Below are 9,226 nucleotides of genomic sequence, written 5' to 3'. Positions count from 1 at the left end.
CATCGACTATTCTGGAATAAATATTTTATTAGCTACATTTTGGGCATTTCAGTAGAGAATAATTGAACTTTATACCTATGGGATAGGGTGCAATTTTGAATGCTTGAGTTGAATCTTGTGATATGTATTGTGCAAAATATATTATCTAGTTATAGGAATCTATAGTGTGTAAAATTTTCGACATTGTGTCTGTTTGTTAAAGAGCAATTTTAAATGCATTTGATCGTGAATACAAGTTATAACAGCTGGGGATGGGGATGTCTTGTATAACGGTACATTTACAACAAACGAGCGAATGCTCATTCTAACCCCAATATGTCAAATTGTTTTAGTGAAAACAGACGTAGAGCATTCATTCGTTGTTCTTACTGCGTCCGAATAGATTCTATGCAATGTTCTAACACTGAACAACGCTGAATACGAGCTGATCACGAAAGAATGCTCTTACTCTAACTCTAGCTCTATGTTCGTTTGATGCAAATGCACCGTAAGATAATATCTATATGAACATATCGTTTGTAAAGAGGAACTTAGTTCGATTGAACAACAGATACACACAGAATACCTTCAGTTACAGATATCAAACTACTAAATAGTTAAATACAAAGGAACTAGTTACAGTATACTTATTATTTCACAAGATTTCCGCTCGGCTTCTTTTAAAACTTACTAAATTATACAATCTTCCTCGAGAGCCTCTATGTTTTGGTAGAACAGAATGGAAATCGACGCAGAAGTTTTTGAGTTTATCGCGAACAGATACTTAATAGCCGCGTCCAGACCGGCTGAGCGCGGCTCGCGAGCCGCGCTCAGACTTCCTGCTCGCGAGCCGAGGCACTAGAGCTATTTGTGAAAAGTTCCGAGCCGCGCTCGCGAGCCAAGGTGAGCCGGTTTGAGCATTCAGTTTATCTCCGTATAACGATGGAAAACCATGTTTTATTAGCTGCTGCGGCGCTTGTGTTGTCTGGATATATCATAAAAAAAAGAAAAAAGAAACAAAAAATCTGGAATAAAAAATTGTACCAAAACCGAAACCAATACGGTAACAGTTTGTTAAAGGAACAGGAACTCGCTTGTTTTTATTTAAATGATCTGGATCTTTCGAATCCCATAACATTTTGAAGCTTCCGTAAAGTTGTATTAAGCGAATACTGTCTTCTTTATCCATTTTTGATTCTGGCTCGCGAGCGTCGTTATGTCCGTCCACACCGGGCGAGCAGCTCAGACTGAGCCGCCTTTGAGCATCGCCAAAAACCGACAACGCATGGCTCGGGGCTGAGCGGCGCTCGGCCGAGCCAACGTGCGCCCGAGGAAGCCCGAGCGCCGTCCACACCGGCCGAACTATTGGCTCGCGAGCGGGACTCGCGAGCCGCGCTCGGTCGGTCTGGACGCGGCTAATGACAGATATACAAACAAGACTTTGGTTGAATTTAATAAGTAATTATACAATTTACGTTTACCGAAATTCTCTGTTTTTACATGAAAATATTTGCTTAAAAATTGCGAGTTATTTGTTATTTTACTCAATCATAAAATACTTTACGCCGAGTGTGGTTAATAATTGCATAAATCCATGTTTTATTTATTAATTCGTGGGAGAACATAACTTTATTAATAAAAAAAGACGTGTGGCACTCGGGGACTGCCGCGGTAAAGCTATTGCATGCTATGCCTTCAAGCCACACCTCCGTGCCCGTCGGAGTGGGGAGCGTGAGGTTTGTCGTTACTAAATTTCTGGATTCGGTCCCCGCGCTCAAGGCCCGCGATAGAAGCTATGCAATAGCTTAAAAATCGAAGGAGAGGCGGATTACCATTTTAAACACATCCAGTTTTCAATTGTAGGTATGTATCTACTGTGAATACTGTCAATGATATAAACTAAAAATGAAAATTTTATACGATTTTTCTGCGCGACACATTTTGGAATCGAACGCTAAACAGTCGTGACATTCAGTAGACGAGATTGTATTATCTGTGACAGAAATATGTAAATACCAAGAAAGTATTGCCAAATGTAATAATTTATTACGACTTATATTTTTGGCGACATCGTCATAAAATATGCTTAAAGCGAAATTCCTTTGGTTTTATACTATGTAATTTTGCTTTATGGAATATGTTTAGAACTACGAATATTTTATAATGTTTAGAACTACGAATCTAATATCTAATATCTAATATATATTATAAAGGCGAAAGTTTGTATGGATGTATGGATGTATGGATGTTTGTTACTCTTTCACGTAAAAACTACTGAACCGATTACAATGAAATTTAGCACACATATAGAGGGTAACTTGGATTAACACATAGGATAGTTTTTATCCCGGAAATCCCGCGGGAACGGGAACTATGCGGGTTTTCCTTTGCAAACGCGCTCGAAGCCGCGGGCGGAAATCTAGTATTTTATAAAGTAAACTAGATTTCCGCCCGCGGCTCCCGTCCGATTAGGGCCCTTCTGGCCTCCTCCACTCAAGCGACAGCTCAAGCCGAGGTTCGTGGTCCCCGTCAAGGGGGGACGCCCTTGTGCATGTCGCTACCAGGGTGAACCTTCAGTTCACCCCCGCGTCCGCGTTAAAATGTAGAAGCCCTTCTGGCTAACATTGAGAGACACCACACAAAAAAAAAAAAAAAAAAAAAAAAGCCCGCGGCTTCGCCCGCGTTTTCAAAGGAAAACCCGCATAGTTCCCGTTCCCGTGGGATTTCCGGGATAAAACCTATCCTATGTGTTAATCCAAGTTACCCTCTATATGTGTGCTAAATTTCATTGTAATCGGTTCAGTAGTTTTTACGTGAAAGAGTAACAAACATCCATACATCCATACATCGATACATCCATACATCCATACATCCTTACAAACTTTCGCCTTTATAATAGTATTAAGATAAGATTAAGATTAAGATTAAGATAAGATATATTCTTACCTCAAGATAATTGCAGTATTGCCATAATTTGTATTTTTTATGTTTGTCTGCTAAGCTCAGAAAGGGCTTTTCGATTGCATCTTTTCTTAACAACTGTTTTTTTTAACCATTTCATGTTTATTTTTATGAAAAAGCTCCAAAACTACTAAACCAGTTCTGGAAATTCTTTCACCCAGAGAAAACTACATTATTCCAATGTTTTCAAGGCACATTCATTTTAGTGCTTTACTAATAAAACACACCCCATTTCACTCAAAATCCTGCTATCCATTCCACTATTTATTTGTCGCATATAGCATTGGAAATCTCGTCAAATCAACAGCGATATAAACACGCTTGCCTCGTTTATCAAGTTTGTTTTAGATTCACTGGATATTTTGTAGCATTTCAGGTCAAATTGAGTATTCTACAAACGGATCATACATCGATCCTGGGAAACATTAATAATGTAGCCTTTTTGTACCTTGCTGCTTGAATAATAAAATACTTGAGCTTTGTATCATGTAGGAATAATTTGATGTGGTCTTTTGTTAATGTTCTTAACTGTTAGCACTGGTTGATCTTTAAATAAATTGAATTATTCTGTCTGTAGTCATATTTTTGTGATCAGTCTTGTTAAGTACTCTATAAGTAATATGGGTGAATTTCAACAAATGCCATTTTTCTTATCATATCGGTGAACTTTTTCATTTATATATATTTTTTATTTTTTTCATGTTTAATGTAATATTTAGGATACTAAATACTCCCTTATTGGTAACCATCAACGTATCTTTTAAGACTATGGAGAAAATTCAGTTTGAATTCTGGTTTCCACCGATGTGACAATCCGGCACCGATTATCTTTTCTGTACACCGATATGATAAATTTATTCACCGATGTGATATACATATACAGCGATATGATAATCTATCCACCTTTGAACATCAAAAAAGAAATAGTAGGCTTATACATTTTTGAAGGAGTGACTAAGAACTGAATACCTGAACTAAGGGTATTATTTTCTTAGAATAAAAAATAATGTTTTTTTTAATTATCATTGTGTTTATTTAAAAGAAGTATAAAAAACAAAAATTTCTTGTACGTTATTGTACAATACACATTTATTAATGTGGCGATCAAGCTAATTGTTTTGCCATGTGTAGGTACACTTAAAACATTGTGGCGTTCTAGGTTCAACAATACTAAGAATAGAAACTTTATATAAGAAAACTTTATATACCTAATTAATCAGCCTTTTAAGTTTAACCTTAATCATAACAACACTACAATAATCACAGCTTTAATTATCACTTAATTTAATATTTTTAAAATCTTTGTTCTCAGTGCGTAAGTATCATAGATTACATAGAGATCGCTTATATCTTACATCTAGCAAATAATCTTTACCCTTAAAAAAAAAACTTAAATTAAATCTGTCAGTATAATTTGGTTATTATGTTAATCAGCCTTTAAGTTCAACATAAATCACTACAGAACTTGAACCGTCTTCGTACTCCACTTTTATTAAATTGCACCATAATTAGACTTTTAAGTCATAGAAGACTATGTAGTATACCTATAGTTAATCACAGCACTTAATTACGTACTTTTATAATTATTATCTGTTACAACAATTAAACCTCTTTTTTTCAATTAAAACTAAAAACAATAAAAATAAAAATTTTAAAAACAAATCAGCCCAGATCAAAATAAGTCATCATCAGTGTCACTGCAACCAAATATATAATTAAATCTCTGTTTGATGTCAGGAGTTGGTTTACGTGGCTCATTTTTTTCTTTTTTAAAGTTAATTTTAGATTTTATTCTAAATATTTCCTCATCGGTGTCACTGTCTTCCACGGTAGGACTTGAAAATCTATTAGATGCTTTTACCGTATCCTCTTTATTTACGAATTGAGTTGATTCCTCTAAACCAACTAAAATGTTCGTGTCAATTTTCTCTAAAAATGAACAGGCAGGAGTACTTTGATCAAGATCTACATAGTTCAATAGCAAATTTTCAGACATTTTTGTCGAAGAGGATGATCTGGGTGCCGCATTTTCCGAGATTTTTAATGTATTTGATGGTGTAAAATACTTTGAATGTGATGGCTGTGGGAACAAAATTAATTTGTCAGTTAACTTTACTGGTCGCATTTTAGTGATATCTATTTTGGATTTAGTTCTGGATTTTTTATTACTCGAAGTAGAAAGTTGAGGTTTAGACTTAATTTCGTGTTCGGTTGACAAATTGTGGAAGTCTAGATGTTTGCCATGTGGACATTTAACAACATATTTCATACATTCATCTTCTATACAAGAAAGTCGACGTAAAACTATACGATTTTTAGCTTCTTTAGTCCAAATGACTTGTTTGACTTGCAATGTTCCACGAAATGTGTTCAAATTTGTAGGGAGAAGCCAGTCCTTTTCTTCAACTTCATATTCTTCTACAGTACTAATTTTCACGCCTTGGACAGCAGATTTTAAATAGTTTACAAAAGAGTCTATATTATTCATATCACCATCGTGTGCAACAAATCGATCCGCCGTTCGCTTCAGTAGCCCACCTACTCCATCTGGCGCACCTTTTCCATGACCACATTCACTATAGTTCCATATTATGTTAGTCAGAGTCCAGAGAAGAGCAGTAAATACTGAGTTGGGACATAATATAAAAAATTTTCTTATTCCGATACTGGCCTGATGGAGAATCAGAAATAATAATAAGATTCTGAACAATTGGAGCTTCCTGTTTAATTTCTTCTAATATTGGAACAAGGTGAGCCCAAACGGCGGCAGCATCATGGCGCAGTGAAGAACTAATAGTGCAGAAACATTGAGTTGTTATATTCTCTTCCTTATTTTTATAGTAAATTACAGCAGTGTGTAATGTGAATTGTTGACGACTGCCACCAAAGTGCATAGATTGTATTTCGGACCCGTACTTGGAGCTATAGTTCTCACTAAAGTCAATGTGAACGACACAATCCTTTTCAGTCATGTTTTGTTTGTAGTGCTTAAAAGCTTGACTTTGATTTCGTATATTACTACAATGTGTTAAGAACGGTTTCAGATTGTTTTCAAATATTTTGATTAGTTGTAATGGTTTAACGGTTATTTTTACTTTTTCTACATTAACGGCTATTTTATCGACTCCATTTTTTTTGTAATTCTTTTTTATCTTCTTCCAATTCCAATAAATAACATCTTTGGAGTTATCAAATTCTTGATAATTTAAATGACGATTCTTACAGACAGGACATGTTCTTTGCAGGCATTCTACCTTAAAAATATCACAGCAAATACTACTTAGAATTTCAGTCGTGGTGTTTTCTTTTATGATACGATTTCTTTTTAAAGATGATATAACAAGATCCATGTTCTCATGTTTCTCACATAGGCATGTATTTCTCAAGTTTAATTTTGGCTGCGTGACCCAAAACGGCCTCATTCTTGTAAAAGTGACGTAACTGATTGGAGGGTAGCCCGAAGTCAAATACTTTTTGTGTAAATTTTTAATTGTGTCTTTCATCAGCCTTTTCTGTTTTTTTACTCCATTTTGTGTGACAGTATCCTTTTTACCTGGGCAAAGATTTGAATTTTCATCATCCTCAAAAAACTGAACAACAATCTTACGGATACGTTTTTGCAGGTCTATATTTTTTGGCTTCGTTGGGATTCGTCTCACTTCTAAATTACTCTGTTTTAATTTCTTAAATTCTTGATGTAGTCTCATGTATCTCTTTTTGTACATTAGTTTCTCTTTATTAGCCTTTGCCAATTGTTTTCTTAAATCGTGTATTTGCTGAGTTTTAACGTTTTGATATTTACGAAATTTCATTTTAATGTCTTGTTTGAATTTAACAGTATTAAAGGATGTGTCTAAGTTAGGACTATTTGGGCGTAATGTTGATTCTTCTGAATTTATAGAACTAATACTTGGCGTTCGTAAAGGAGATGCTATTGATAAATCTAGGGGACTGCTTGTACGTAAATAGTGGGAACTACTCGCTACTATGGCATCAATACGCAAATTAGGACTATTACATCGAACATTCTGTCGCAATAGCCGTGGGCTATGAGGTCCTATTAGTTCTTGAGAAATACCGGGCTCATTATCTTGATTTTTCGGTAGCGATTCTGCGTCATTGGTCTCTGAAACACTTGTTGGGTTGTTGCGGGCACCATTTGCCTTATTTTTTTTCCGCTGATAATATGCACGGGCACTGATTCGGTTTTTCTTTTGTGCATTGCGACGTGCATGTGCAGTCATTTGGCTTCGGGTTAGGATAAGTCCAGCTGCCTTTCTTTTAGCTAAGCGTTCTCTGTCTTTTCTTAAATGCTGCTCGTTTAACACAGGATCACTTTTGATTTTAGCTTTTCTTATTCTTTCCATCAACCTCTTTCTCTCTTTTTTCTCCTCCTCGTTTAGTTTTGATTTCAGCATTCTTAAACAAAATTAATCTTAAACAAAATTACTCGAACGAATTGTGTGCGGCACGAGCTGCACACAAGTTAATATTTATGAAAGTTAAAAAATATAATATGTGTATATGTATGTATATAATGTATGGTTGTAGGTATGCTCCATTGTTTTTTTGTTTACTTTAATGAAATGACACTATGTCTACCAATATGATAAAATTACACCGAGGTGATAATATGATCTACCGATGTGATAAAACAATCCACCGATGTGACAAAACTATGCGTCGATCATGAATCAAAACACCGATATGATATTTAAGACACCGATTGATTTTTCTTATCACATCGGTGTAAATTATCACATCGGTGGTAAAAAAGACCACCGATTACAGCGATATGAGAACAGCGACGTGAGAAATTATCGACTTTTTTGAAAATTATGAAAAATGTATAATATTTAGGCTAAATTCAAGTACCTATAATGATGCTAATTTACTTACTATGTCTGTTAGAACCAAACAATCGTAATAAAACTTCACATTACACTAGAAAAATGCAACCACCGATAATATAAAATAATTGCTTGGAAGTAACTGAAATGTCGTACTTACGTAATTGGCGGGAATATGCAGCGATTTGACACACGTCCGTCCTGACTGCGCACTAGCACACACTAACGAGGGAAATAAAATTGGGGTGGGGACACTGTCGGACTCATCGATGCAAAGTTAGGTTTAAATTACTTTTGTGCAGCGATATGACAAAATTTTGCGAGACAAGTACATTTATGCCTCTCAGTAATAAATATTATGAATTACGTAATAAAATATGCTACATATTAATAATAAAACTAATATTCTATGAAATAGAATAAGTTCTATTCTTAACCCGGCGTCATTGAGGTTGGGTCAAAATGACCCGGCTTGTTTATAATTTACAATATCTTTGTAATTACGTGCACGATTGTGCTGTTCTTTGTAGTAGCTGGAGCTAATAATGTACATTAAACGTTTTGGAAGTGAAATCCTTTCGACGTCGAGTGTACTGGGAGCTACACGCGTGTATTTTCGAAAAAGGTAATTATGACCCATCCTCACAATTGATGTAACAATTTCGCGCCATGGCTAAGTTATCGATTTTTACTGTTGTGTATGATTTCTTGGTGTCTGCAAACATTTTTTTTGCTTGTTTCAGTGAATTTAATGTTTTTGTTAGTCCAACAAGTACTTATTATAAAATAGGTACTATAAACGGATAGAATAGAAAATATCACGTATCATGGCGGGTTTAGACTCTTGTCTGACTCAGACTTACCTTATTATGATGATGAAGTAGAAGAAGAGGATCATGTTAGAGTGCGGAGTGTGTTTCAAGCGGATAAAAGCGAAAACCCGAATTCAATACCTTTTACAATAAAACTAAATATGGGGTTGACGTCGCTGATGATCTTTGCACCTCATATGATGTGAGTCGTAACTCCAAAAGTTGGTCCCTGACAATTTTTATGCCATATTGGACATACAGGAATTAATGCGCTTATAATAAGTCGCATAAATTAAAACAAACCAAACAATAAGCGACGTAATTTTTTGAAAAACTTAGGTCTTGCTCTGGTCTTAGAACATTTGAAAATTCGCCAGGAATTGATCGATAGCAATGACAAATGGGCAAAAGAATCAGAGAATTTATTGGTGGATCATCAGAGGAGCCACCTGCAATTCCCGCAAAAGATGTTAAGTGTGTCTGGAAATAAAAATAGTAAAACAAAACATTTTTCTCAAGCTGCCCTAAATTTATTTGTCCTGAATGCATCATGGCTTTCTGTATTAATTTCATTTACAACGAAGATTATAATTAGCTTTGTTAAAGTTTTTTTCTAATATATTT

General features: G+C 35.2%; 1 pseudogene; it reads right to left on the bottom strand.

Annotated features, from left to right (window-relative positions):
- Positions 1 to 3,570: 3,570 nt before the first annotated feature.
- LOC149488132 (uncharacterized) lies at positions 3,571 to 8,786 on the bottom strand (annotated as a pseudogene).
- Positions 8,787 to 9,226: the final 440 nt, after the last annotated feature.

The sequence above is a fragment of the Colias philodice genome, chromosome 6, assembly GCF_061535455.1.
Source record: "Colias philodice isolate Cphi_HAF_F1 chromosome 6, ilColPhil1 Martin Lab GWU primary, whole genome shotgun sequence".
NCBI classification, from domain to species: Eukaryota; Metazoa; Arthropoda; class Insecta; order Lepidoptera; family Pieridae; genus Colias; species Colias philodice.
This window is presented reverse-complemented; position numbering and strand designations above follow the sequence as displayed.